Source organism: Hemicordylus capensis, chromosome 2 (assembly GCF_027244095.1).
Source record: "Hemicordylus capensis ecotype Gifberg chromosome 2, rHemCap1.1.pri, whole genome shotgun sequence".
NCBI lineage: Eukaryota > Metazoa > Chordata > Lepidosauria > Squamata > Cordylidae > Hemicordylus > Hemicordylus capensis.
Window position 1 is genome coordinate 284,993,810 of NC_069658.1, and position 26,387 is coordinate 285,020,196.

Here is a 26,387-nt window from a genome sequence, read left to right on the forward strand (position 1 = left end):
CTGCTGGACTGCTGGGGACCAGTGCAGTAGGCCACTCCCCCCACATTTCTACAGCCTTTTACCCCATTTTGGGGACTTTTCCTGACCTCCGGTATCCTAACCTCCAGATTTCCATAGCCCCAGTGTTAAAGTATTCATGGTTTCCATATCCACAGTAGTAGCAGAGAATGGAACCTTTGTGAATACTGAGGTTCTCCTGAATGTATTGGAATCTAGTACTGATATTGCTGTACTGTGGCATCAGGAACTCTGGGGTGAAATATCACAGGCTCAGCAGTTTGACTAAATGTGTGGAGTACTTTGGTATTTACTGCCAGCTGAGATCTGTGAGAGCCCAGATTACCTGCTATGGTAGTCGGAAAAGGCCAAAGCGCATTTGTTTTCATGTATTTAAAATTTTATATCCCACACCTTCAGCACTATTGTTCCCAGAGCAGCTAGCAGGTTCTAACACCAGCCTAAAATAGGGCAAAGATTCATCATGCCAATAAACACTAAAACAACACAGCAATAAGAACAGCAGGAGAAGAAAAGCATAAGCACACTAAATCCATAGCAACGGGATAACAACCAATTCAATAGTAATTTTAAAGGTCCAGAAAAATAAACAATGTGTGGCCTAATGCAATGATAGCATAGGAGCAGGCGCGTAACAACGATCGGGCAAGGGGAGACAGTTGTCTGGGGGCCCCACTGCCTGGAGGGGCCCCCCAGAGGCACCTCACGTGACTCCCCATTGCCCCCTGCCCAGCCCCAAGGCCCCTCAGCCACTTGCCCTGTTCGCCGTCTCTCCAGCTTGTTCTCCTGGCCGGCAATCCAGGCAGCAGGCAAGCTGCAAAGAGCTCCTTTTCTCCCGCCTCTCAGCTGATCGGCGGGTGGGCGGGGCTTCCATGGAGGCCTCGTGTAGGCCTCTGTGAAGCCTGAACTCGAGTAGGGCCCAAGCCAGCCAGGAAGGAGGAGGCAGCTAGAGAGGCCTCCACTGTTCTCTGCAGCAGAAGACCCCTTGCTGCCAGGTAGAGTGTGAACTCCTTTTTGTGGTTACCTTCCTTCCCCACCCCCCATATATAGGCATCTGCTTGCCATAGGGCTTTGATATGGGGGGGAGGGACTGAGAAGTCTCTGAATATTTATTTTGAAACAGCTTGGAAAATTTGCTGGCTTAAAAAAAACTATCTAAAAAGGCCTATAAGTGGCTTGTTTCATGGCAGAAAATTACAAAAACTTCTGGAAGAAACAGTGTTATATTTATTTTATTCATTCATTCATTCATTCATTCATTTATAAATGCACTTATGTTCAAGTTGTTTTGCAACCCAGAAGGTCTGAGTGAGAACTGTGAAGCATGGCTTGTGCTTTTATTTTATTTTATTTTTCTTGTGTGTGAACTGCTCCCCAATAACTTGCAGGGACTTCAGGGTAAATCTGGCCAACACGTGAATGCAGCACCTCTATTCCAGAGGAGATGTGTGTTAAAGGGCTTTAAAAGCCTCCTGTGAAAAACCTCCTGGAATCGAACTTGACTGAATTTGTTCAGAATTCTGGGAAAACAAACATAGGTTCACCCTGCATGGTTGAAAGTCTCCTTTGCTAATCTGCAGCGAGGGATCCATTTTAATCATTCATCTTTCTAGTGTGTTCTAGGCATTAAAAGTAAAACAAATGTATAGTACTCAATGTATATCACTATATACTGTGACGTGTGCGTGTGTGTATTCAGTGAAATGTATTTGCAGGCAGCATACTTATTTTGGAATATCAGACTTAAATCCTTGGGGGCCTGGGGTGTGCGGAGGCCCTGGACTTTGAGTGGGGGGGGGCCCATTTTAAAATCTTGTCTCTGGGCCCATTCCAACCTTGCTACGCCCCTGCATAGGAGTAACTTCCAACAAAAGGAAGTACTTTTTCACACAGCACATAATTAATCTATGGAATTCTCTGCCACGAGATGTGGTGATGGCCACTAGCTTGGATGGCTTTAAAAGGGGCTTAGACAAATTCACAGAAGACAGGGCTGGGAAATATGTGGATCCATTGCTACTAGTCTGGTGGTTATGGGCCACCTCCAGCCTCGGAGGAAAGATGCCTCTCAATACCAGTTGCAGGCGTGCAACAGCAGGAGAGAGGGCATGCCCTCCCCTCGAGCCTGTGGGCTTCTCAGAGGCATCTGGTGGGCCCCTGTGGACTAGACAGGCCTTGGGCCTGATCCACCAGGGCTGTTCTTTAGTTCTTGAGTAGGCAGCAGGCAAAAGTCTTCCTGGGAAAAGCGTTGCTCAGGCAGAGTGCCACAACTGAAACAGCCCCCAACCCAGATGCAACCTGCCTAATCTCAGAAGATGGGCCTCCATCCATGATAATTTTAATGCACAGAAAAGGGACTCAGCTTCATCTGGTTTGCAAACATATTGGCCTGGTTGAGATAATACTGTCCCAACACCTATTCCAATACATTCGAAACACCTTATGAAGTCACATAGCAATAGCAATAGCACTTACATGTATATACCGCTCTATAGCCGGAGCTCTCTAAGCGGTTTACAATGATTTAGCATATTGCCCCCAACATTCTGGGTACTCATTTTACCGACCTCGGAAGGATGGAAGGCTGAGTCAACCTTGAGCCCCTGGTCAGGTTCAAACTTGTAACCTTCTGGTTACAGGGCGGCAGTTTTACCACTGCGCCACCAGGAGCTGAAACAAACCCGTTGGGTGGGGTTGAGTTGGGGGGGAAGAGAACTGGCCCAGTCTGGTTTGAGTCTGATTTGGACTCAAACTGAACTGGGCCAGCCTGTTTTGTGCACACCCCTACACCTAACATATGCATCCCTACATGGTTTAAAAATACACCAAACACCAAACAGAATAAAAACAATTAAAACAGTTTTACTGCATAAAAACAACAATTAAATAATTTAAAATAGTTTAAACTAAAATATTTTGCAACATATGGCTGCAAAATAGAATTCCAGCCCTTTAAATGCAACAATACCCTCTCTTACTTCTACTATTTGACACTCAGCTAATAAATGGGCTTATTCAGACAATACTTGGACCAACCCATTTAACTGGGGAGCAGTGTGGGCATGCACATGTATGCTAATATGCAATCTGCTATCATCTAACCGGCCTCAGTTTAAAATACTATTAAAGCCATGCATTGAGGGTTGGTTCAACACCTGCACACTGACACACTGGGTGGGTGAACAGTAGATGTGTGCCTCCACATTCCTTCCCCATGCATTTAAGATGAGCTGGTTGGAATATTGTCTAAACCAGCACATTGCAAGATTTTTTTCCTCCTCCTCCATGGTGCCAGATAAAAAGGATGTTTTGTTTTACAGTAAAATGCTTTAAGCATTGAGAACTATTGGCAGGCACAAACTTTTTTCAAAGAAGGTAAGAGTACCTGAAACAGTGCATCACTTTTTCTTTATATCTCAAAGCCAGCATGTGGGAAGAATCAAAGTCCTCCCTGGTCCATTAAAATGCATGGCTTCTTTTCTGACACTAAGAAGAGACTTGCCTTTGAATGTCAGTCACTTCAGCAGAGCAGCATCAAAGTACACCTTCAAAATAATAATAAAAATGCTTAGTATCAGCTAAAGGTATTCCCAGTGCCCACTAGTGACTAGATATCTAAGGCTGAAGCAGTCCTGAACACAACTGAAGGTACCAAGACAGAGGCAAGTCTCTGGTTTCTTTAATTAGAACACAAATATAACTGGAAATAAGTAAATAAATAAGTTGTAATGTTGCCACCCAAGGCCTTGTGCTGGGGGTGGCATTTTGCCTCACCCTCAGTTTAAGGAAGTCACATGACTATTCTGATTGGCTGAGTCATAGGGGTGGAGTTTGGATGGCCTTTGGCTGCCCCATCTCTCCAGCGATTCAGTTTTTCCCAAGTAGGCTTCCCCTCACTCCCACCCAGACACAGAATGGACTTTGTGTTGGGATTTTCCCATAGAAATTGTCTCAGTTCTTTATATGGGGCACAATTGTCTATATTTGAATGTGGCTATGTACTGGCTTGGGGGTGGAGTCACCGTTTGGTCTGCTCTTTTTGCTGTCTTGAATTTCAAACTGAGATGTTCTCCCTCTCTCCACATTTTTAAAATATTTATTTATTTATTTATTTATTTATTTATTTATTTATAATATTTTTATACCTCCCAAAACTTATGTCTTGGCAGTTTGCAACAAAAACACAAAAGTTAAAATATTAGTTTAAATAGATAAATGACAATAAATAAATTAAAACATTGGTTGAAATAAATGACAGCAAAAAGTTAAAACATTGCAACAATTTAAAAACTTAAAACAATATTTTAAAATGAAGTTAAAACTATTTAAATGGTATTTAATTAAAAGCCTGGGTGAACAAATGTGTCTTTAAAGATTTTTTTAAAAAATTGTCAGAGATGGGGAAGCTCTTATCTCAGCAGGGAGCATGTTCCAACTGAAAAGGCCTGTCCCTGAGAAGGCACGAGACAAGACGGTGGCAACTGCAGATGGACCTCTCCTGATGATCTCAATGGGCGGTGGGCTTTATGATGAAGAAGAACGTTCTCTTAAATACCCAGGGCCCAAGCTGTTTTGGGCTTTATAGGTTATAAGCAGCAGTTTGTATTTTGTCCGGTAACGTACCGACAGTTAGTGTAGCTCTATGGTCTCTCCAAGATGACCCAAAGACCAACCTGGCTGCTGCATTCTGAACCAGCTATAGTTTCCAGACTACATACAAAGGCAGGCCCACATAGAGTGCATTGCAGTAATCCAGTCTGGAGGTTACCAGCATATGTACCAATGTCCTGAGGTCATTTATCTCAAAAAACAGACGTAGCTGGCATATCAGCCAAAGCTGATAAAAGGCACCTCTGGCCACTGCCTCAACTTGGAACACCAGGGAGAGGCTCGGATATAGAAGCACCCCCAGACTGCACACCGGTTCCTTCTGGGGAAGTGTGACACCATCCAGAACAGGCAGATCAAACTCATCTTCCAAGTTTTGACTCCGCACAATAAGTACCTCTGTCTCAGGTTTCAGTCTCAGTTTGTTATCCCTCATCCAGCCCATCACCACCTCCAGGAAGGCATTTAGGGAGGTTATGCCTTCTCCCTATGAGGTTGACATGGAGAAATGGATTTGGGTGTCATCAGCATACTGACAGCACCCTGCACCAAATCTCCTGATGATCTCTCCCAGCGGTTTCATTAAACAGTATCGGAGACAATGCGGAGCTCTGAGGGAAACCATACAAAAGTTAAGATTTTGAAGAACAATGGTCTCCAAGGGACACCATCTAGAACCTGTCTGAAAGGAAGGAGTGGAACCACCACAAAGTGGTGCCTCCCACTCCCAACCCCCTCAGACACTCCAGATATCGACCATACTATGGTCGATAGTATTGAAAGCCGCTGAGGGGTCGAAAAGGACCAACAGAGTCACACTCCCTCTGTCAATTCCCAATTGGAGATCATCCATCAGGCTGACCAAGGCAGTCTCCACCCCATAGCCTGCCCAAAAGCCGGTCTGAAATGGGTCTAGATAATCAGTTTCCTCCAAGACTGTCTGGAGCTGGGAAGCCACGATGCTCTCAATTGCCTTGCCCAACCACGGAAAGTTGGAGACAGGCCTGTAGTTACCCAACTCTGAGGGATCCAAGGCAGGTTTCTTTAGAAGTGGTCTAATAATTGCCTCCTTAAGACAAGGAAGCACCGTGCCCTCCCTCAAAGAAGCATTTATTATCTCTACCAGGCTTCCTACAACAATCCCCCTGCTAGATATTATAAGCCATGTCAGGCAAGGGTCAAGAGAACAGGAAGTAGGCCGCACCACTCCAAGCAGCTTGTCCACATCCTCAGGAGTCACAAACTGGAACTAATCTAATCTAACCACAGAAGAGGAGTCGCTGGACACCTCCACATCAGACACTGAAGTAATTGTGGAGACTGAGTCTAAGTCGGCTGGAATATGAGATATTTTCCCCACAAAGAATTCATTAAACACATCACAGCGGGTCATCGATAGTTCCAGATTCTGATTCAAAGGAGGAGGGGCATGTACTAGCCCTCTCACAACCATGAACAACTCCTCCAGACGTGAACTTGTGGATGCAATACGGGCAGAAAAGAATCTCTTCTTTGCCACATGTATTGCCTGAGCATAGATCTTCCAATGTACTCTATGTTGCAATCTGCCAGATTCGAGTCGAATCTCTATCCACTTGTGCTCCAGTTGTCTACCTTGCCACTTCAGTCCCCGTAGTTCTTCCGTATACCAAGGGGCCAATTTTGCAGCAGGTCAGAGAGGGCACTTAGGAGCAATCATGTCTACTGCCCTGATGAGTTTGCTGTTCCAATTCTCCACCGGAGCATCAACAGGATCGCCGGCAGAGCCAACACTGAATCCCTCCAAGGCTTCTTGGAATCCTATTGGATTCAATAACCTTCTCGGGTTGACCATCCTAATAGGCCCTCAGCCCTGTGAAGGTGGGAAGTGATTGTGACTCCAACCTTAACCAGATGGTGGTCCATCCATGACAATGCGGAAATCTCAGGAGTCTCCACCCACAGAACACCACCCTGATCAGAGTGAAAGACCAAATCAAGTGTATGACCGGTATTATGAGTCGATCCCAAGACCACTTGGGATAGACCCATAGTCGTCATGGTCACTATGAACTCCTGAGCCACCCCAGACAAATTGGTCCAAAAATTAACATTGAAGTCCCCCAGCACCACAAGCCTGGGGGACTCCAACACCAAGCCCAAGACCAAGTCTGTCAGCAAAGTTAGGGACTCCGTTGAGCAACGGGGCAATCGGTACATCAACAGAAGTCCCAATCTATCCCTGGTCCCCAAACTTAGGTACACACATTTGATATGGTCCGACATCTCAACAGGGATCCTGGTAAGGGACATGTTTTTCTTATAGACCACTGCCACCCCACCTCCCCACCCAGGGTCTGTTACCCACTCCTCAACAGAGTACCTGGAAGGAAGAAGCCAGGACCAAACCGGGCCACCGGCCTCCCCCAACCAGGTCTCTTTAATACAAAACAGGTCGGCTCCTGAATCCAGAATCAAATCATGAATGATTTCTGATTTGTTCTGGATCGACCGGGCATTACAAAGGAGTAAGGTGAGGTTCTGAGGGTGGTTGGCACTGGTCAAAGAGTTGACAAGGCAGCCAGAAGGGGGAACAGCTATCAGATTTCTGTTCCCCCTTCCCCTGTAATGACCCACTGACCTGACAACATTACTTGTTCTGTTCCCCACCACCATCTGAATTGCCACCCCATAATCAGTGGATATGACCCCTGTTTCCCCATCTCCAGCCGAACCCAGACACATTATAAAAGAATCTCACCCAACAGGATCGTCATTACAATGATCAAACATTAAATACAGTTGTCTCCCTTTCACCCAAAATAATTATGTAGTGCTTTCATTATATCTTTTGGAGTGTGTGTGTGTATGTGTGTGTGTGTGCGCGCATGTGCATGTCTCTCTCTCTCTCTCTCTCTCTCTCTCTCTTTCATTCTCTCAAACTGACTGTCTAATTCTACATGTTTATAGGGATTCTGCTAAAGCAAACGATCAGTTTGACTTTATGTGGGTTTTGATTGGCATGGGTTTGTAGGAAATTCTGGTGTGTTAAGCCAAGGATTTCACAATGGCACCTAATACTCCTTTTAAGCTAAGCACCAGTTGCCTTCTAAGGCTTCAGTGGCCTATTGTTTTTGTGCAGTGGACTCAGATGAACTACGGAAAGCAACAAGATTTTTCTGCTCTTTCTTTCCTTTATAAAGTCATCTGCTACTTTCCCCAGGACCTCATTCAACCTCCCTGAATGTTCTTTTCATTCCTAGGTCTACAGTGTATGCTTATATTACATTGTGTTCTGCATATGACAGGGATACGCAATACAAATACATCACTTCCCCATGTATGTTGACAACCACCCCCTTTTAATGTTGGAATTAACAGGATTTCTGCACACTTTTATTGTGTGTGTTTTATTGCTGTTTTACAAAGACCAAAGGCAAAAATAACAGTTTGCTCCGCTCCATTTATTCCAGCTTCCTAATAGCATATGCTTTTCATGAAGCAAGGCAGCTAGCATAAAACATTTGCCAAAGAGTGACAGAAAGTAATTTATTCTGTATTTTTTCAGTGCAAAATGTTTGCCCCAAAGGGCAACAGTTGGAAATCATTTTATGCTTTCCGTTCAAAGTAATTCAAGGGCATTGTGGGTTTTTTTTAATGGCTGTAATTTCTTAATAGAAGCAATATGTTATTTAAACAGTATGCAAATAATAGTAAAGTAATATTTCTAAGTAATCTTCATATAAATGGTCACAATTTAATTGTGAAGACACAATTATTGTGGTCTTGCAAGCACTGCAAAAATTAATCTCATCTCCTATCCATGTACATCTCTTTGGAGTCAGTGAAAAAGACCCCAACCCAAACATGGTGCACAGTACATATATTACATTATATGACAAGGGCTGGCAGAATATTGATCAGAATCTGCTGGCTGATTGCTGTCTAAGATGGGGTGGGGGGAGAGAGAGACATGAGAAAGGCTTATAAAATGGTGTGTAGTATAGGGATTGCATGAGAAAAGAGACTTCCTGCCTTTCTTATTATTTTATTTATCAAATTTGTACACCGCCCCAAACTTTCATCTCAGGGCGGTTAACAATAGCATAAAACAAGTTAAAAACATATACGAAAAACTTAAAACAATTTAACAATTTAAAAATTATAGTACTAGAACTTGAGGTTCTTATGAGGATCTTATGAAGATTTAGGAAATTAGGACAGGAAAAAGTACTCTTTCACAGATGGCAAAATCAGTTGCCACATAATGTGATGATGACCACTAGCTTAGATGGCTTTAAAAGGTCAATAGACACATTCATGGCAGAGAGGTCTATTGCTGGCTATTTAAGGTGAGGAATCTCCATGTTTTGTGTTTCTGAATACTAGTTGTTGGGAGTAAGGACAACAGTAGGGAAGGGCTGTTTCTTTCATGCCCTCTAATGGCCAGGATCAGACCTTTGGTCCAGCATGGCTCTTACGGTTTGCAGCAGATCAGGAAAGATTTCAGATATCCCCTCTGTTCTCTTTGCACCCCTTGTGATGAATACTATAGGATCACAACAGTGCTAATTTATGTGAGAGTCACCCTTCCACTGAATATCTCTGTTGCCACCACTCAGATCTCTTTGGGTAGGAACTGAGATGTAAAATCACGTTCTTCTCCTGGTATGTTGTATGGTAGCATACTTCTCATGATGTAAGAAGGGAATTAAAATGTTCTTATTCTGTGATAATACTAAAATAACAAATGTTACTGTTTTAGCCAAGTTCTTAAAGCACGATGGTTATGAGGTTTCAGTGGTAAAGAAGAGTATTGGTTCCAGGGTGTGGTCAAAAAATTAATTTACAGCTTACAGAGGGGTTGCTATTTATCTGATAATCAATTGTGGTTCTTTCCATATTACCATTCTCCACCTTGGGGTTGGGGTGCCTTGCATGGATATTTTGCTACTGATCTGCCTCCTTTCTGAGGACTCTTATGTCTTTACACAGGTAATGGCTTTCTTATATAGAGCAGCTTTACTCCCGCCTTGTACGTAAGTCCCACTTTTCTTTTTTTAGGATAAACCATTCCTGAACAGTACACTTTTCTCCCTCCAAGCATCCAGTTCACCATCCTCCCCTCTTAACTATCTGATCAACTGTCCTTACATTTATGAATATGAGGAAGGGAGTTAAAGTTTACTAGCAAATGGCCCACTGCTGATATACTCTGCTCCTCATTCATCTGCATCTCTGTTTACCTCAATTTCTCTTTCCCATCTCGGTCTCTGCCCCACACAGGAGAGCTGATCTTCTGGTAGCAAGCATGACTTGTCCCCTTAAGCTAAGCAGGATCTGCCCTGGTTGCATATGAATGGGAGACTAGAAGTGTGAGCACTGTAAGATATTCCCCTTAGGGGATGGAGCCGCTCTGGGAAGAGCATCTAGGCTCCAAGTTCCTTCCCCGGCTTCTCCAAGATAGGGCTGAGAGAGATTCCTGCCTGCAACCTTGGAGAATCCGCTGCCAGTCTGTGTAGACAATACTGAGCGAGATGGACCTATGGTCTGACTCAGTATATGGCAGCTTCCTATGTTCCTATGTTCCTATCCACTCCACATATATGCTTTGTTCTCCCTTTGCTCACCCATCTCCCATCTTTGCTACATTATTTTTCATTTTCTTTTCATTCCCCTCATGAATGATGGCGGGGAGGGTGTCTGGCAGCTCTGGGGAGCTATAACTGTTGTGATGGGGAATAGAAGAATTGACACTGGAAGAACAGCTGGCCGTTACAGGGGAAGGGAAACTAGTAATTTAGTAACTTTTCCCACTTTCAGCTGCCCTGTCAGGAAGAAGTTCTAACTACCCATAGAGCCTAACTATGCTCCTTTGCAATACCAGGTTGGTTCAAAATAAGACCAAAATAATCCATGATCATGGATGAGGGAGCTGACCTGGCATGTATAACTGAGACCTGGATGGGAGCGGCTAGTGGCCCAGTTTGGGCCCAGCTTCTCCCACCAGGCTACTCTGTTGTGGTGCAGGCTTGGGAAGTGGGGTTGGGGGTTGAATGGTTGTGGTCCATAGGAATACCATCTCCCTTACCAGGGCCCCTGTGAGACAATTGACTTATAAAATATATACATACATACATACATACATACATACATACATAGTGTGTATATTTGTGGCTGGAAACTAGGGATAGATTAGGGATTCTGTTGGTGTCCGTCCATCCCACTGCCCAACTGGCTCCCTAACTGAGCTGACAGAGTTGGTCTCAGATGGACCACTACCTGGTTAAGGTTGGTTTCACAGCCACAACCCAGCCCTGCAGGGTGGTGGACCTATTAAGATGGTCCGCTTGAGAAAGCTGCTGAATCCAGTAGGATTATAAAAAGATTTGGAGGGTTTTCAGGTTGGTGCTACCAGTGATTCTGCCGATGCCCTTGTGAGAAGAAGTCATGGGTGTGTGCTCGGTGCAAGGAGCTCCTGCCCCTCAGGGAACAAATCCGTTCACTTGAGACCAAGGTGGCAGATCTGGAGAAGCTCAGAGAGACAGAGAGGCATGTGGACGAGACCTTCAGGGATGTGATAGAGGCATCCCACTCCAGGGCTGGTAGCTCCTCTGCTGTCAGGGAGAATGAAGGTCTTGGGCAAGGAGGACATCAGTCTGAGGAAGAGGGAAATGCTTCTTTAGAAGGGACCCCTTCCGTGGATGATGAGCCCGTATGCTCTCGCACGGGGGATACTCCTCTGGGGGTGGGGGCCTCCTTGTAGTGGGTGATTTGATCATTAGAGGTATTGAGAGATGGGTTTGTGACCCGCATGTTGACCGCACAGTGACTTGCCTGCCTAGTGCGAAGGTTGTGGACATCACACAGCATCTAGACAGGCTCCTAGGCAGTGCTGGGGAGGAGACAGCTGTTGTGGTGCACATCGGCACCAACGATGTGGGGAAATGTAGTTGGGAGGTCCTGGGAGCCAAATTTAAGCTGATAGGTAGTTTATTGAAGTCCAGGACCCCCAAGGTGGCATTCTCAGAAATGCTACCTGTTCCACGCGCAGGTACAGTGAGACAGGCAGAGCTGAGGGGTTTCAATGTGTGGATGAGACGTTGGTTCCGGGAGGAGGGCTTTAGATTTTTAGGCATGGGGACACATTTTGGGGCAAGCAAGGCCTGTACAAAAGGGACGGGCTGCAAAGAACCAAGATGGAACCAGACTGCTGGCACTTAAAATCAAAAAGGTTGCAGAGCAGCTTTAAAATGACACCTGGGGAACAGCCGACGGGAGCTGGGCAGTATCCCGTTTGGCAAAAGCCATCCCTTAAAGTGCAAAGGTGCAATGAATTCAGATAAAACAGAAGGGGACAGTGCAGAACCGCATAAAGAGCAGACAGGAGCGTGTGCCAGCAGGTCAAAGAGTCAAAAGAATAGCATACTTCAGGGGAGAGATTCAGTGTATAGGTGCTTATATGCCAATGCTAGAAGCCTCCGAGCCAAGATGGGTGAGCTGGAGTGCTTGGTTGCTAACACAGAAATAGATATAGTGGGCATAACAGAAACATGGTGGAACAGTGAGAACCAGTGGGACACAGTCATCCCTGGGTATAAACTCTACAGAGAGGACAGGGAGGGGCGCATTGGAGGTGGAGTAGCACTGTATGTTAAAGAAGGGATAGAATCTAACAAGCCTGAAAACCTAGGTGGACTGGAGTCCTCCACAGAAACCCTGTGGGTGACTATACAAGGCTGGAAAGGGAACGTGCTACTGGGGACGTGCTATCGCCCTCCGGATCAAAACGCCGACAGTGACTGGGAGTTGCAGGAAGAAATCAAGGAGGCGTCAGGGAGAGGCAGGGCTGTAATTATGGGTGACTTCAATTACCCACACATAGACTGGGTAAATTCACATTCAGTTCAGGACAAAGAGGTCAAATTTCTAGATACACTAAATGACTGCGCCCTAGAACAGTTGGTCGTGGAACCGACCAGAGAGAAGGCGACCTTGGACCTAATTCTGAGTGACACCCAGGACCTGGTGTGTGATGTCAGTGTCATCGACCCTTTAGGGAACAGTGACCACAGTGCCATCACATTCAGCATACATGTGGGGAGAGAATCACCAAGGATGTCTAACATGGACATTTTGAATTTCAGAAGAGGAAACTTCTCCAAAATGAGGAGTACAGTGAAAAGAAAGCTGAAAGGGATATCCAGGAGAGTCACTTCACTCCAGAATGCATGGAGTTTACTCAAAACCACAATACTAGAAGCCCAGTTAGATTGTATACCCAAAAGGAGGAAAGATATCACTAAGTCCAGGAGGATACCAGCATGGCTCACGGGTACCATCAAAGAAGCCATAAAAGGGAAGAAGACTTCCTTCAGAAATTGGAAGGACTGTCCAAATGAAGAGAAAAGAAAGGAACACAAACTCTGGCAAAAGAAATGCAAGGTGACAATAAGGGAGGCAAAAAGAGAGTTTGAGGAACGTTTAGCCAAAAGTATCAAGGGGAATAACAAAAACTTCTTTAAGTACGTCAGAAGCAGGAAACCTGCCAGGGAGACAGTTGGGCCATTAGACAATGAGGGAGTGAAAGGGATTATTAAGGAGGATATGGAGGTTGCAGAGAAACTAAATGAGTTCTTTCCATCTGTCTTCACGGCAGAGGTTACTCAGCATATACCAGTTCCTGAACCAGGCCTTTTAGGGATGGAGGCTAGAGAGCTGAGTCAGATAGTAGTGACAAGAGATGAAGTACTAAACTGTCTGGAAAAACTGAAAGCTAACAAATCAACAGGGCTGGATGGCATCCATCCAAGAGTCCTCAAAGAACTCAAACGTGAAACTGCCGACCACCATGCTAAAATTTTCAACTTATCCCTGAAATCAGGCTCTGTACCAGAGGACTGGAGAGTAGCAAATGTAACACCGTTTTTCAAAAAGGGACCCAGGCACGATCCGGGGAATTACAGGCCAGTTAGCCTATTTGTCTGTTCCAAGCAAATTGATGGAAAGCATCCTCAAGGATAAAATTGTAAAGCACCTAGAAGAACAAGCCCTGCTGGGAGTGAGCCAGCATGGCTTCCGCAAAGTTAAATCTTGCCTCACCAACCTTTTGGACGTTTTTGAGGGTGTCAACGAGTGTGTCGATCAAGGTGATCCAGTTGACATAGTCTACCTGGACTTCCAAAAAGCTTTTGACAAAGTTCCTCATCAAAGACTCCTGAGGAAACTTAGCGGTCATGGGATAAGGGGACAGGTACATGAGTGGATTGCTAACTGGCTGAAAGACAGGAAACAGAGGGCAGGTATAAATGGAGAGTTTTCACAATGAATGGAAGTAAGAAGTGGGGTCCCCCAGGGATCTGTTCTGGAACTGGTGCTTTTAAATTTATTCATAAATCATCTAGAAGCAGGGGTATGTAGCGAGGTGGCCAAATTTGCAGATGATACCGAACTCTTTCGGGTAGTGAAATCCAAAATGGATTGTGAGCAGCTCCAAAACGATCTCTCCAAACTGGGGGAGTGGGCAACAAAATGGCAAATGCAGTTCAATGTTAGCAAGTGTTAAGTGATGCACATTGGGACGAAAAAGCCCAACTTCAAGTATATGCTGATGGGATCCGAGCTGTCGGTGACTGACCAGGAGAGGGATCTTGGGGTCGTGGTGGACAGCTTGTTGAATGTGTCGACTCAATGTGCAGGAGCTGTGAAAAAGGCAAATTCAATGCTAGAGATCATTAGAAAGGGGATTGAAAATAAAATGGCTAATATTATAATGCCCTTATACAAAACTATGGTGCGACCACACTTGGAGTACTGCATACAATTCTGGTCACCACATCTTAAAAAGGACATTGTTGAACTGGAAAAGGTGCAGAAGAGGGCAACCAAGATGATCAGGGGCCTAGAGCACCTTTCTTATGAGGCAAGGCTACAACACCTGGGGCTTTTTAGCTTAGAAAAAAGACTACTGCGGGGAGACCTGATAGAGGTCTATAAAATCATGCATGGTTTGGAGAATTTGGAGAGAGAGAAATTCTTTTCCCTCTCACACAACACTAGAACCAGGGGTCACTCCATGAAATTAATTGCCAGGAGGTCTAGGACCAACAAACGGAAGTACTTTTTCACACAATGCGTGATCCACTTGTCGAACTCTCTGCCACAGGACGTGGTGACAGCCAGCAACCTGGATGGCTTCAAGAGGGGTTTGGATGACTTCATGGAGGAGAGGTCCATCAATGGCTACTAGTCGGAGGGCTGTGGGCCACCTCCAGTCTCAAAAGGCAGGATGGCTCTGAGAACCAGTTGCAAGGGAGTAATGGCAGGAGAGAGGGCACGCCCTCAACTCCTGCCTGTGGCTTCGAGCAGCATCTGGTGGGCCACTGTGAGAAACAGGATGCTGGACTAGATGGGCCTTGGGCCTGAACCAGCAGGGCTGTTCTTATGTTCTTATGAGAACCTGGAATAGGGAACTCACCAGGACCATAGACACGACCGCTCCTAGGTGTCCCTTCCGACCTGCTTTAAAAGTGGCCCCTTGGTATACAAAGGAGTTGAGGGTCTGAAGCAGCAAGGTAGGCAACTGATATGCAAATAGAGGCTAACTTTGTTTGAATTTGACAGGACACAGCATAGAGACCATTTGAAGGTTTATGCAGAAGTGGTACGTGCGGCCAAAAAACCAATTCTGGTCTGTGTGCATTGCTTCTGCAGGTTCACGTTTAGCAGAATTCTTCCAGGTTTTGGGGAGTTTGATTCAGGCTCCTTCTATTTCGAACCAGTTCCCAGAGACATGTTCTACTGTAATGCTTTTAATTGCAGATAAAATCTCTTGTATTCGGGCTAACCTGGACTCCACTTTTTCTGCAGAGTCCATTATGGGGGTGTCCAAAAATCCCTCTTGCAGTATTACATTGGATCAGTTTCAATCTGTGATCCCTGAGGATGTGGCCAAGCTACTTGCGGTGGTGCAGCCTATCACTTATTCTCTAGATCCTTGCCCAACTTTGTTGCTTCTGTCTAGCAGGCAATTTGTTGGAGGTGGCCTAGTTAATATCATTAATTCATCACTGAGGGGAGGGGAGGATACCTCGCTTGAAGGAAGCAATGATTAGACCTCTACTTAAGAACATAAGAACAGCCCTGCTGGATCAGGCCCAAGGTCCATCTAGTCATGCCCTCTGTCCTGCTGTTACTCCCCTGCAACTGGTACTCAGAGGCTTAAGAAGCCTCTTAAGAAGTCTTCCCTACTTAAGAAGCCTTCCCTAGATCCCTTAGTGATGGTTAGTTATAGGCCGGTCTCCAATCTCCCATGGTTGGGCAAGGTGAATGAGAGAGTGGTGGCTAACCAGCTCCAGGAAGTTGGGGAGAAAACCAATTATCTAGAACCGTTTCAAACCGGCTTTAGAGCAGGCTATGGGGTTGACATGGCCTTGGTTGTCCCTATGGATAACCTTAACCAGAGAATCAACAGAGTGAGTGTGACTCTGCTGGTTCTTTTGGATCTCTCAGTGGCATTCGATACCATCGACCATAGTATCCTTCTGGATTGCCTGGGGGAATTGTGGAGAGGAGGCACTGCTCTGCAGTGGTTTTGCTCCTCTCTCTCAGGCAGATTCCAGATGGTGGAGCTTGGTGACAGTTGCTCTTTGAAACAGGAGCTATTTTATGGTGTCCCTCAGGACACCATTCTGTCAGCAATGCTTTTTAACATCTACATGAAACTGCAGGGGGAGGTCATCAAGAGATGTGGTGCAGGGTGTTATCAGTATGCTGATGACACACTAATCTATTTTGCCTTATCATAATAATCACCACCATCACCACCACTATCGCCATCACCATCATCATCATCACCACCATCTTCATCTTCAGGAAATGGCATTCACTCCCTAAATGCCTGCCTATGGGCAGTAATGGGCTGGATTAGGGACAACAAATTGAAGCTGAATCCAAGCAAGATGGAGGTGCTCATTGTAGGGGATCGGAATTTGAGGGGTGAATTAAATCTTCCTGTGCTGGATGGAGTTACACTCGCCCAGAAGGAACAGCTTGGGAGTGCTCTTGGATCCAGACCTCACCCTGATATCTCAGGTGGAGGCTATGGCCAGAAATGCTTTCCATCAGCTTTGGCTGATTCTACAGCTGCGTCCATTCCTTGTACTCCAGTCTCCAACTCCTGGGGTGTGCTCTGTCCACCTCATCCCTTCAGCTGGAGACTGCTGACAGTGCCCCTCTCCTCTTTCCCCTTGCCAACTTCCTCCTCCTGGGGCACAGTCTGCCTACCCACTCATTGTTGCTGCTGCTGTAGCAGCATGCATCTGACTCTGCAGGGCTGGGCTCCATCCATCTGTTATCACTGCCATAGCTGCTTCAGCACAGCAACCAACTTGCTCACTCACCTGTCTGTGTCACTGCTGCTGTCTCCCTAGTATTGCAGACCAGACTAGTGCAATGCTGGGGAGATAGTGGCAGTACAGACAGGCAGCCACAGCAGCAAGAGAATGGACTGTCAGAGGAGACCAGATGCATACAGTGGACAGGCAGGTTGAGCATGTCCCAGGTGGGGGAAGCTGAGGAAGGAAAAAGGAGGGGAGATGGTAGGGATGTGCACAAACCGAGGTTCATGCATTGGTTCTGCATCGCAGAGGAGGGGAGCGGTGAGTGGGATCTTTAAAATAGAGGAGAGCAGGTTCTCACCTGTTCTCTCCTTCGTGCTGCAATGGCGCGGACCCCAAGAACCTGTGTGTGGCACAGGCATGCATATGCTGCATGCGTGGGCACCACTTGTGTTGTCAGCAACACCTTGGAACATGAGCCACCCCAGCAGGAAGCTTCATAGGGTAGCAGAGAGCAGGTAAGGATCTGCACTCCTCTTTTTAAAAAAGATATCACTCACTGCTCTCCCTCGGCACTGAACTGGTTCGGACCTCATTGGAACTGATTCAGCACCAAACCAATGCACAAACCTCAGTTCATGCACATCCTTAGAAGGGGCCAGTGCCAGTGGGCTCCAGTCCAGGTCAGCAAGGTGGGGAGGGGAAGGTGACCCTTTGGGCCTTGTATGGCCAAATGCATAGAGCTCCTGCTGGGCTTTTTATATTTATATATAGTTATGTTGCCCCTTCCCCAATCTGTGAGAGGTTTGAGTGGGTTGAGGCATGCCTTGGATTCTGGCTTCCTTTGGATAGGGAATCACTGCAGACTGACAATGTCTTTCTAGTATTTGGCTCATTAATACAAATATAAAGTCTAAGCACTAGAAAAAGTTGAGAAGATAATGGATCATCCTTAGAGTCAGCAGAAATGATGTAAGAAAGGTCTAATCCTGCATACTAGAGATGCTGCTGCTCTCTGCTTTGACTTTCCCATTACATACACCCTCTAAAATCCTTCCTTGAGTCTCTCTCACCAGCAGCTTCCCTGCACTTTACATCCTGACAACAAATACATGCCTTGCAGTGGGAAAGGGGGGATCAGGTTATTATAACTCTCCAGCACCTTCCAAGGAGGAGAAAGTATGTGACTCTTTGACATTTCCCAGTGGCACCCTCCTACATGATGGAAGTCATTCAAAGTTGGTAGTGGCAAGAGAAGCATGGCCAATCAGTCACCACCACCCCTGAAAATATATAGTGGCTTACATCCATGCAATGTGTGGCCCACGAAAGGAGAGTGCACATTTGTGGCTTCTGCAACACTGTTGGCTCACTAAGCTGTGTGTCTTCACACCTGTGTCACTTCTGCCATTATGCCTCACTTAATGCAAAGAAGCCCCTGTCTCTGCTAGCCGCAGGGAAGAGCTCTTGACTTTGCAGAAGCCGTTCACGTGCATCCCCCTTCCATACATGGTATGCTATATAGTATGTAAGCCACTATATTTTGAATTGGGCGAGGGTAGCCACCTAGCCACCTAATAGTTCCACCTACCCTTCAGTACTCCCATGCTTGATGCTTGATTCTTGAGCGCATGATGCTTCAGCGTATTCTCCAGCTCTACCTGGCCATAGGACTGGTGGGGTTGACACTAGGGTCAGGGTACATCTATTTTGCCAATTCATTTGATATTATCAAAGAAAAGGCTCCAAACTGTCTTCATGATAATATTTCAACAGAGGTTTTGCAGTTTCAAAACTAGATGATGAAGCACTTCTCACAATCAGTGAGAAGAGCTTCTGGAGGGTCTGCGGGGAGAGTGGGCTTAGCCCGCTCTCCACACAGAAAAGCAGCCTCCAAGCCCTTGTTAGACAGATTGGCTGCCCACACGACTGCTGGCTCCATCACGGAGCCAGTGGGGGCTGTGGGGATTGGGGGCCATGTGGCCCCCGGAAGTCCCAGGATGCCCCACACGAGTGCTTGGGGCATCCTGGGGAGACCCCTGGGACAGGGAGGCTTGTTTCAGCCTCCCGACAGGGGTCTCCTCATGTGTTGCCACAGTGCGGAGCCATGCTGCACTGGCACATGACCAGAAAATCCGGGTTAGCGGAGGGCTTCTTTGGTGGGCTAGCTGACAGAGAACCACCGGGCTCGCCCGGTGGTTTTCACAATGCGAGAAACCCAGGCTGGGCTCCTTCAGCCTGGTTTTCTCCCATTGTGAGAATAGCCTCAAAGTGTGGGCCAGCAGGAATGATACTGTCCTGGCGGGAGCAAATAGCGAACAGGTAGGGGTTTTAAGCACTAGGGGTGTGTGAGTCAGCTTGGTTTGAGCCGGGCTCGATGTCGAGGTTCGGGGTGGAAACAAACTGGGCCTGGCTTGAACCGAGCTGGTTCCAAACTGTACTGCTAAAGGGGAATCTGGTGAGGATTCCCCTTTGCCAGTAAAGAGGCAGGTGGGGGAGGGGGGCTTTCCTAAACCTGGACAGGTTGGGAGAGGAGTGATTTAGTACTTACTAGTCCTGGCGGAAGCATTTACACCAGTTACTCACAAAAATGGCTTCTGTGCATGTGTGGTGGTCACTAAAATGGCCCAGTGCAAAGAGGTCCAAACTAGATCGAAGAAGGCCTGAACTGGGCTGCTGCTGGCCTTGGCAACTCTGGGAGAGACCACTGGGGATGGGGAGGAGCCACCCCAGCCCCTGCGCCCCTCCCATGCAGCCAGTGAGGCCACTGCCACTGGTGGGACTATATACTAAATCACTCCACTCCTGTCCCCTCAAGGTTTATGAAACCTCCCCTGCCCCACCTGCCCCTTTACTGGTTAAGGCGAATCCTCACCAGATTCCCCTTTACCAGTTCAAACTGGTTCAACAGGGTCTTGTTTGACTGGTTCCAAAACCAAACTGTCCTGGCCGGTTTTGTTCCCATCTCTAGAGGTCACACCTATCATGATGTTTAAACAAGTATTGGGAGTGTGTGTAGATAGGCAATTCATAAGAAAAGTCCCCCACCACCACCACCACACACATGCTCCAAATAGCTGTTTAAACATCATAATGAGTGTGCTCTCAATACAACTCCTTCTCTAATTGTGTATGCTGGCATAGTATTGTCTATACTGTCTCTGTGTGTTTCACTTAACAGACTAAAAAATGATTTAGTGCTGAACAGTGACAATAGTACAAGTGTGCAGGTACTTTGCCACATAAAAGTTGCAATATTGTGACAATGTGGATATTAATATCCACTTCTGAGTTGGATAATATACATACTCATGAATAATGTGACTTGTAAGCAGCTCCATTGAAAGAGTTGTGGATTTTAGAATGGGTAGCTAATAGATTGGCATTATACGGAACATCACATTTCTTGTTCTTTGATTCCGATGGAAAATCTGCTGGTGGTCCTACCAATATTTCCACCATTCTTTTTACCAGGAACTTAAATGCATAATGTGTCCCATCTTAACAGTGTAATTACTATCATTAACCTCAAAATGACAGGAAAGGGAGGGGGGAGGAGAAAACACAGCAGTATATAAACTATTTGAATGGGCTTTTTTGTTCTGTGCCACTGCAGCATTCACAGCCCTGAAAGAAGATGTTTCACAAGTGAAGCAGTGACATTTGTAAATGAGAACATGGCAACTCTGTCAGTTTATCTGGCACAAAATGCACCCTTTTGAGAGGTGGGCAGAAAAGAAGTCTAACTTATAAAAAAATAAAAACGTGTGTGTAAAGGGTGAGGGTGGGAGGTGGCAGTCCAGGCCAAAAAGGAGCTGCAGAAATGGCATGAGCAAGAGTCAAGGCAATAAAAAGGTCTCAGGCACTGGCAGATATGGGACATGCATGGGTACAAAGGAAAGGACAGCCCAGATCACAGAATAGGGTTTGGGGAAAACTAAGCAGCTTTGAAAACTTAGGAGACAGAAGAAGGTGAAGAGGAAAACATTGACACTGATGTTAGGAAGCATGACTGGGGGGGAAAGAGCTCAAGAACATAGTATTTATATAGTCAATTTTATAATGCCAATTTCTTATGCACAGGAAATACATTGTGGATATGATAATGAGGTGGACAACAATAACTGGAATGGGAATAAGCCAAAACTTTATTAAAGGAACATGGGATGTATGCAAATTACAACAGAAGATAAGTGTGGAGGGGGTAAATTTAAATCCCTTCACATAGGTGCTGGCAAGCTTTGTCAACCCCACCATTCTCCTAGCACCCTGATGCTCAATCGAGCAATACACAAAAACCAATAACTAAGTCCCTGGCCACATTTGCACATAATGCAAAATTGCAGTTAAACAGGGCAGAGGTTGGAATTTGTGTACTTCTGAATGTGTGAAACCACAACCTGTAGTTTCCCTCACCAAACTCTAATTGAACCTTTGGTTTGTAGTGAGTTTTCCTGCTCCAACCCAAGGTTTTGGTAGTGGCAGCATTACATCCGAACATAGATGCCACCATAACTGTGGTTTTGTGCTGTTTCTGGAACTGCAGTCATAGAAATCTCTTTTGCTGACACTCCCCTGTGACTTGGATTGAGAGGCATCTTGCCTCCATGGCTGGAGGTGGCCTATAACCACCAGATCAGTAGCCATCCATAGACCTGTTCCCCATGAATGGGTCTAAGACCCTTTTAAAACCATCCAAGCTTTAAGATCAGACCCATTCAGGATCATGCCCACTCCATGCCTGCAGCACTTCTCACTGGCCACCTCTCCAAGCACTTACCCCACCTCCTGTCTCCGATCTACAGTGAGGGAAATAAGTATTTGATCCCCTGCTGATTTTGTCCGTTTGCCTTCTGACACAGAAATGACCAGGCTATAATTGGAATGGTAGGTTTATTGTAGCTGTGAGAGACAGAATAACAACAAACAAACCCTCAAAAGCCCAGTGCCCAAAAGTCAGCGATGGATTTGCATTGTAGTGAGGGAAATAAGTATTTGATCCCTTCACAAAAGATGTCTTAGTACTTGGTGGCAAAACCCTTGTTGGCAATCACAGAGGTCAGACGTTTCTTGTAGTTGGCCACCAGGTTTGCACACAACCCAGGAGGGATGTTGTCCCACTCCTCTTTGCAGATCCTCTCCAAGTCAGAAAGGTTTCGAGGCTGATGTTTGGCAACCCGAACCTTCAGCTCCCTCCACAGATTTTCTATGGGAATAAGGTCTGGAGACTGGCTGGGCCACTCCAGGACCTTCATGTGCTTCTTCTTGAGCCACTCCTTTGTTGCCTTGGCTGTGTGTTTTGGGTCATTGTCATGCTGGAATACCCATCCACGACCCATTCTCAATGCCCTGGCTGAGGGAAGGAGGTGCTCACCCAAGATCTGACGGTACATGGTCCCGTCCATCGTCCCTTCGATGCGGTGAAGGTGTCCTGTCCCCTTAGCAGAAAAACACCCCCAAAGCATAATGTGTCCACCTCCATGTTTGACGGTGGGGATGGTGTTCTTGGGCTCATAGGCAGCATTCCTCCTCCTCCACACACTGCAAGTTGAGTTGATGCCAAAGAACTCGATTTTGGTCTCATCTGACCACAACACTTTTGCCCAGTTCTCCTCTGGATCATTCAGATGTGCATTGGCAAACTGCAGACGGGCCTGTACATGTGCTGCCTTGAGCAGGGGGACCTTGCGGGCACTGCAAGATTTCAGTCCTTCACAGCGTAGTGTGTTACCAATTGTTTTCTTGGTGACTATGGTTCCAGCTGCCCTGAGATCATTGACAAGTTCCCCCCGTGTAGTTCTGGGCTGCTTTGTCACCGTTCTCATGATCATTGCAACTCCACGAGGTGAGATCTTCCATGGAGCCCCAGACTGAGGGAGATTGACAGTTGTTTTGTGTTTCTTCCATTTGCGAGTTTTCATGCCAACTGTAGTCACCTTCTCACCAAGCTGCTTGGCGATAGTCTTGTAGCCCAGTCCAGCCTTGTGCAGGTCTACAACCTTGTCCCTGACATCCTTCGACAGCTCTTTGGTCTTGGGCATGGTGGTGAGTTTGGAAGCTGAGTGATTGCTTGCTTCTATGGACAGGTGTCTTTTATAAAGGTACTGTAACAAGCTGGGATTAGGAGCACTCCCTTACAGAGGGTGTTCCTCATCTCAGCTCGTTACCTGCATATAGTGAAAAGACACCTGGGAGCCTGAAATCTTGCTGGTTGATAGGGGATCGAATATTTATTTCCCTCACTACAATGCAAATCCATCGCTGACTTTTGGGCACTGGGCTTTTGAGGGTTTGTTTGTTGTTGTTCTGTCTCTCTCAGCTACAATAAACCTACCATTCCAATTATAGCCTGGTCATTTCTGTGTCAGAGGGCAAATGGACAAAATCAGCAGGGGATCAAATACTTATTTCCCTCACTGTAATAATGCTGTTGTCATATCCCATCCCAAGCTTGTAAGCCTGTCAAATGGGAAAGTCAAATGGGGGTATGCCCTCTTCCCACTTTGTCCATTGTTCCCCCCTCCTGGCAATCAGAAGAGAAAGGGGACAGGATGGCAAGATGGGCACTATGTGCTTTGCTCTCTGAAAAGGAAGTGATAAACATGTATGTACAGAAGCACATGCAAGCATGGTGGAAACATAAACAGGGTAACCTCATTAGATTGCTGGGAAGGCAACATATGGCAGAACGGCAATACCAGAGATCAGGTTTAAAAGGCAGGCCCAGACCGGAATTCTTGAATGGTTCAGGTCTATTTTTTGTACAGTGATGTTGGGAAGGGGGGTTCAGCCCCTCTCCCTTTGGTTTACTTGTGCAATCCCTAGACTTACTCACGAGATGAACCGTCCAGCAGGAGCAGCATTGCCTCAGGTGAAAGGAGCAATTATACATGTGTGATGGTGACGGATGCTGCTCCGGAGTGGACCACTCTCTCATGAGAATAGAAGGCCATGGGGATACGCAATCAAGATTCATGATAAGAACTGACTGGGGGCACAGAAGGACCAGGCAGAATCACTAATAATATGTGATGAAGGCCCTTCTCACACAGACCACTCCCTCATGAGAGTGTTAGGCCATGGAGACACATGTGCAGGCTGGATGGCAGATGCTGCCCAGCCTCATTGCTCCACACAAGCAAGCCATGGGGACAGGTACCCCGACAACACTTCTCCCAGTCTTGGCAACTACCATGAAGAAGTAGTCCAATGTGGAAGAATGGGGCCTCACATAAGTGCCTCCCTTTTTAGGGGGTGGCTCAACTCATGAGAGCACAGTCTGACTGAAGCCTGAAGTTTAGCAAGCCTAAAGTCCTACCTAATGGACAGGCCCTCTCACGAGAGGACTAATCCCCAGTTGCCATGCTGACATAGGGGCAGGGGTGTGGTTTGGTCTCCATGGACTGCTTTGCTGGGGTGCCCAATCACAGGAGCATTCTTGGTCACAGCAGGCCAGACTCCAGGATCTTTTGCCCTCCCTCATATACATATCCTCTCCTAGGAACTCATCATGTTCCCTTTCCGGAGTAACAGAAAATAATGCCTGTCGGCATCCCCCTGCTGCCAGAAACTGTGCAAGACTTCTTGATGTGGGGTTTAGGGATGTGCATGGAATTGGCAGTTCCACTGGTTCAAAGGTGGCAGGGGCGCTGCTTTAAAAATAAATTTATTTATTTCAAATAAATAAATAAATCTGAGGAGGGTGCACTTACCCCTTCCGCTGCTCCCCCCCCCGCATCCTTTGTTTAGAAAGCTAATCGGGGCAGCAGCGTACCTCCCTGCCACCCGTTGCCCCCGTTGGTTGGATATGGCTGGAAGTCCCCAGTGTGCCCGTGCTGCTGACCCGATTAGCTTTTCAAACAAAGGATGCCGGCGGGGGGAAAGTGGTGGGAGGGGTAAGTGCACCCGCCACCACCCTGCTGTGGTTCTGTGCACATCCCTAAGCCCCACAACAAGACAATAGGTTACCAGACAAAATACAAAGTGCTAGTTATAGCCCTAAACGGCTATATTAGGGCTTTTATAAAGCCCTAAACAGCTTTGGCCCTGGGTATTTAAGAGAGTGTCTTCTTCACTATGAGCCCCACCCCACTACCCATTGAGATCATCTGAGCAGGTCCGTCTCCAGTTACTGCCAACTTGTTTGGTGGCTACATAGAGACAGGCCTTCTCAGTCGCTGCCCCAAAATTGTGGAATGTGCTCCCTGCTGAGATACGATCCTCTCCAGCTCTGGTAATTTCCAAAAAAACACCTGTAAACCCATCTTTTCACCCAAGCTTTCTCAGGTTCCTAAATTTTAAGGTTTTAATTTATGATTTATTTTTAAATTGTTAAATTGTTTTAAGTTTTTTGTATATGTTTTTAACTTGTTTTATGATATTGTTAACCACCCGGAGATGAAAGTTTGGGGCGGTGTACAAATTTGATAAATAAATAACAAATAAATAAAATAAGACAGTCTTGCACAATTTCTGGCAGTGGAGGGATGCCAAGGGTGGGTGGACCATTCTGAAAATGCACGATCATGCTCGGCATGCCCCCTTGGAGAACATGGCTAGGGATGTGCACGAACCGGTCCACAGGCCATGTTGGAGGCCTGCGAACCATTTCTCAGCTGGCCTGGTCCGGTGGTCTGAGGCCAGGGGGTGGCTCTTTAAGGGCAAAGGCATTGTACTTACCCCTCCCGCCACTTTCCTCCCTCTGGCACTCCATTTTCAAGTAAAATCTTTGGGGCAGCAGCAGTCCTTCCTGCTGCCTCTGCCCCCTTGTTGATGGTAAATGTGGAAGTAACTTCTGTGCATGCGGCTGCTGCTGACGCGTACATGCTGCACATGTCACATGGTGCTTGCGCATTGGCTGCATGCATGTCAGCGGCGGCATGCGCAGAAGTTATTTCCGCATTTACCATCAACAAGGGGGCAGGGGCAGCAGGGAGGACTGCTGCCGCCCTGAAGATTTTACTTGAGAATGGAGCGCTGGAGGGGGGAAGCAGCAGGAGGGGTAAGTACAACCCCCCGCCCTTAAAGACCCACCCACCCACCCCCGGCATTGGACAGCGCTTCCAGAGTCCTTGCACATCTCTGATCATGGCCAATGGCCGCTGCCCTGTAGACGTCCTGATGCCTTGCCCATAGTCTGGTGATGCAAGAGCTATGGAGCTTACTGGGATACAGACTTGGCAGACCAGGAAGAGGGAGAGGCTCCCTTGCCCTGAAAATGGAGGTTGGTGGGCTGCGGTTCGATGAACTTCTGCTATGCAATTCATGTTTAGAAAAATTAACTGCAGGTTTGGCAACCTCCAGTTTCACATTATGGACGAATGCGGCCACTGTGTGGGGAGAAGCTGGTTTAATGTAAGTTCCCCAAATAAGCATCTAAAGCTCTGTGTGAAGGTGAAGCACATTTTACCTTCAAACCCTGGACAACAGCTCCTATCTGGAACC

At 46.6% G+C, this 26,387-nt stretch overlaps 1 long non-coding RNA gene across 1 annotated transcript in view; it reads left to right on the plus strand.

Annotated features, from left to right (window-relative positions):
* The first annotated feature begins 947 nt into the window (after positions 1-947).
* LOC128347876 (uncharacterized) overlaps positions 948-26,387 on the plus strand; it is a 32,117-nt gene continuing 6,677 nt past the window's right edge. Inside the window, exon 1 of the long non-coding RNA XR_008317788.1 lies at positions 948-1,013. This is a non-coding gene — a long non-coding RNA (uncharacterized LOC128347876). The remainder of the gene's footprint in view (positions 1,014-26,387) is intronic.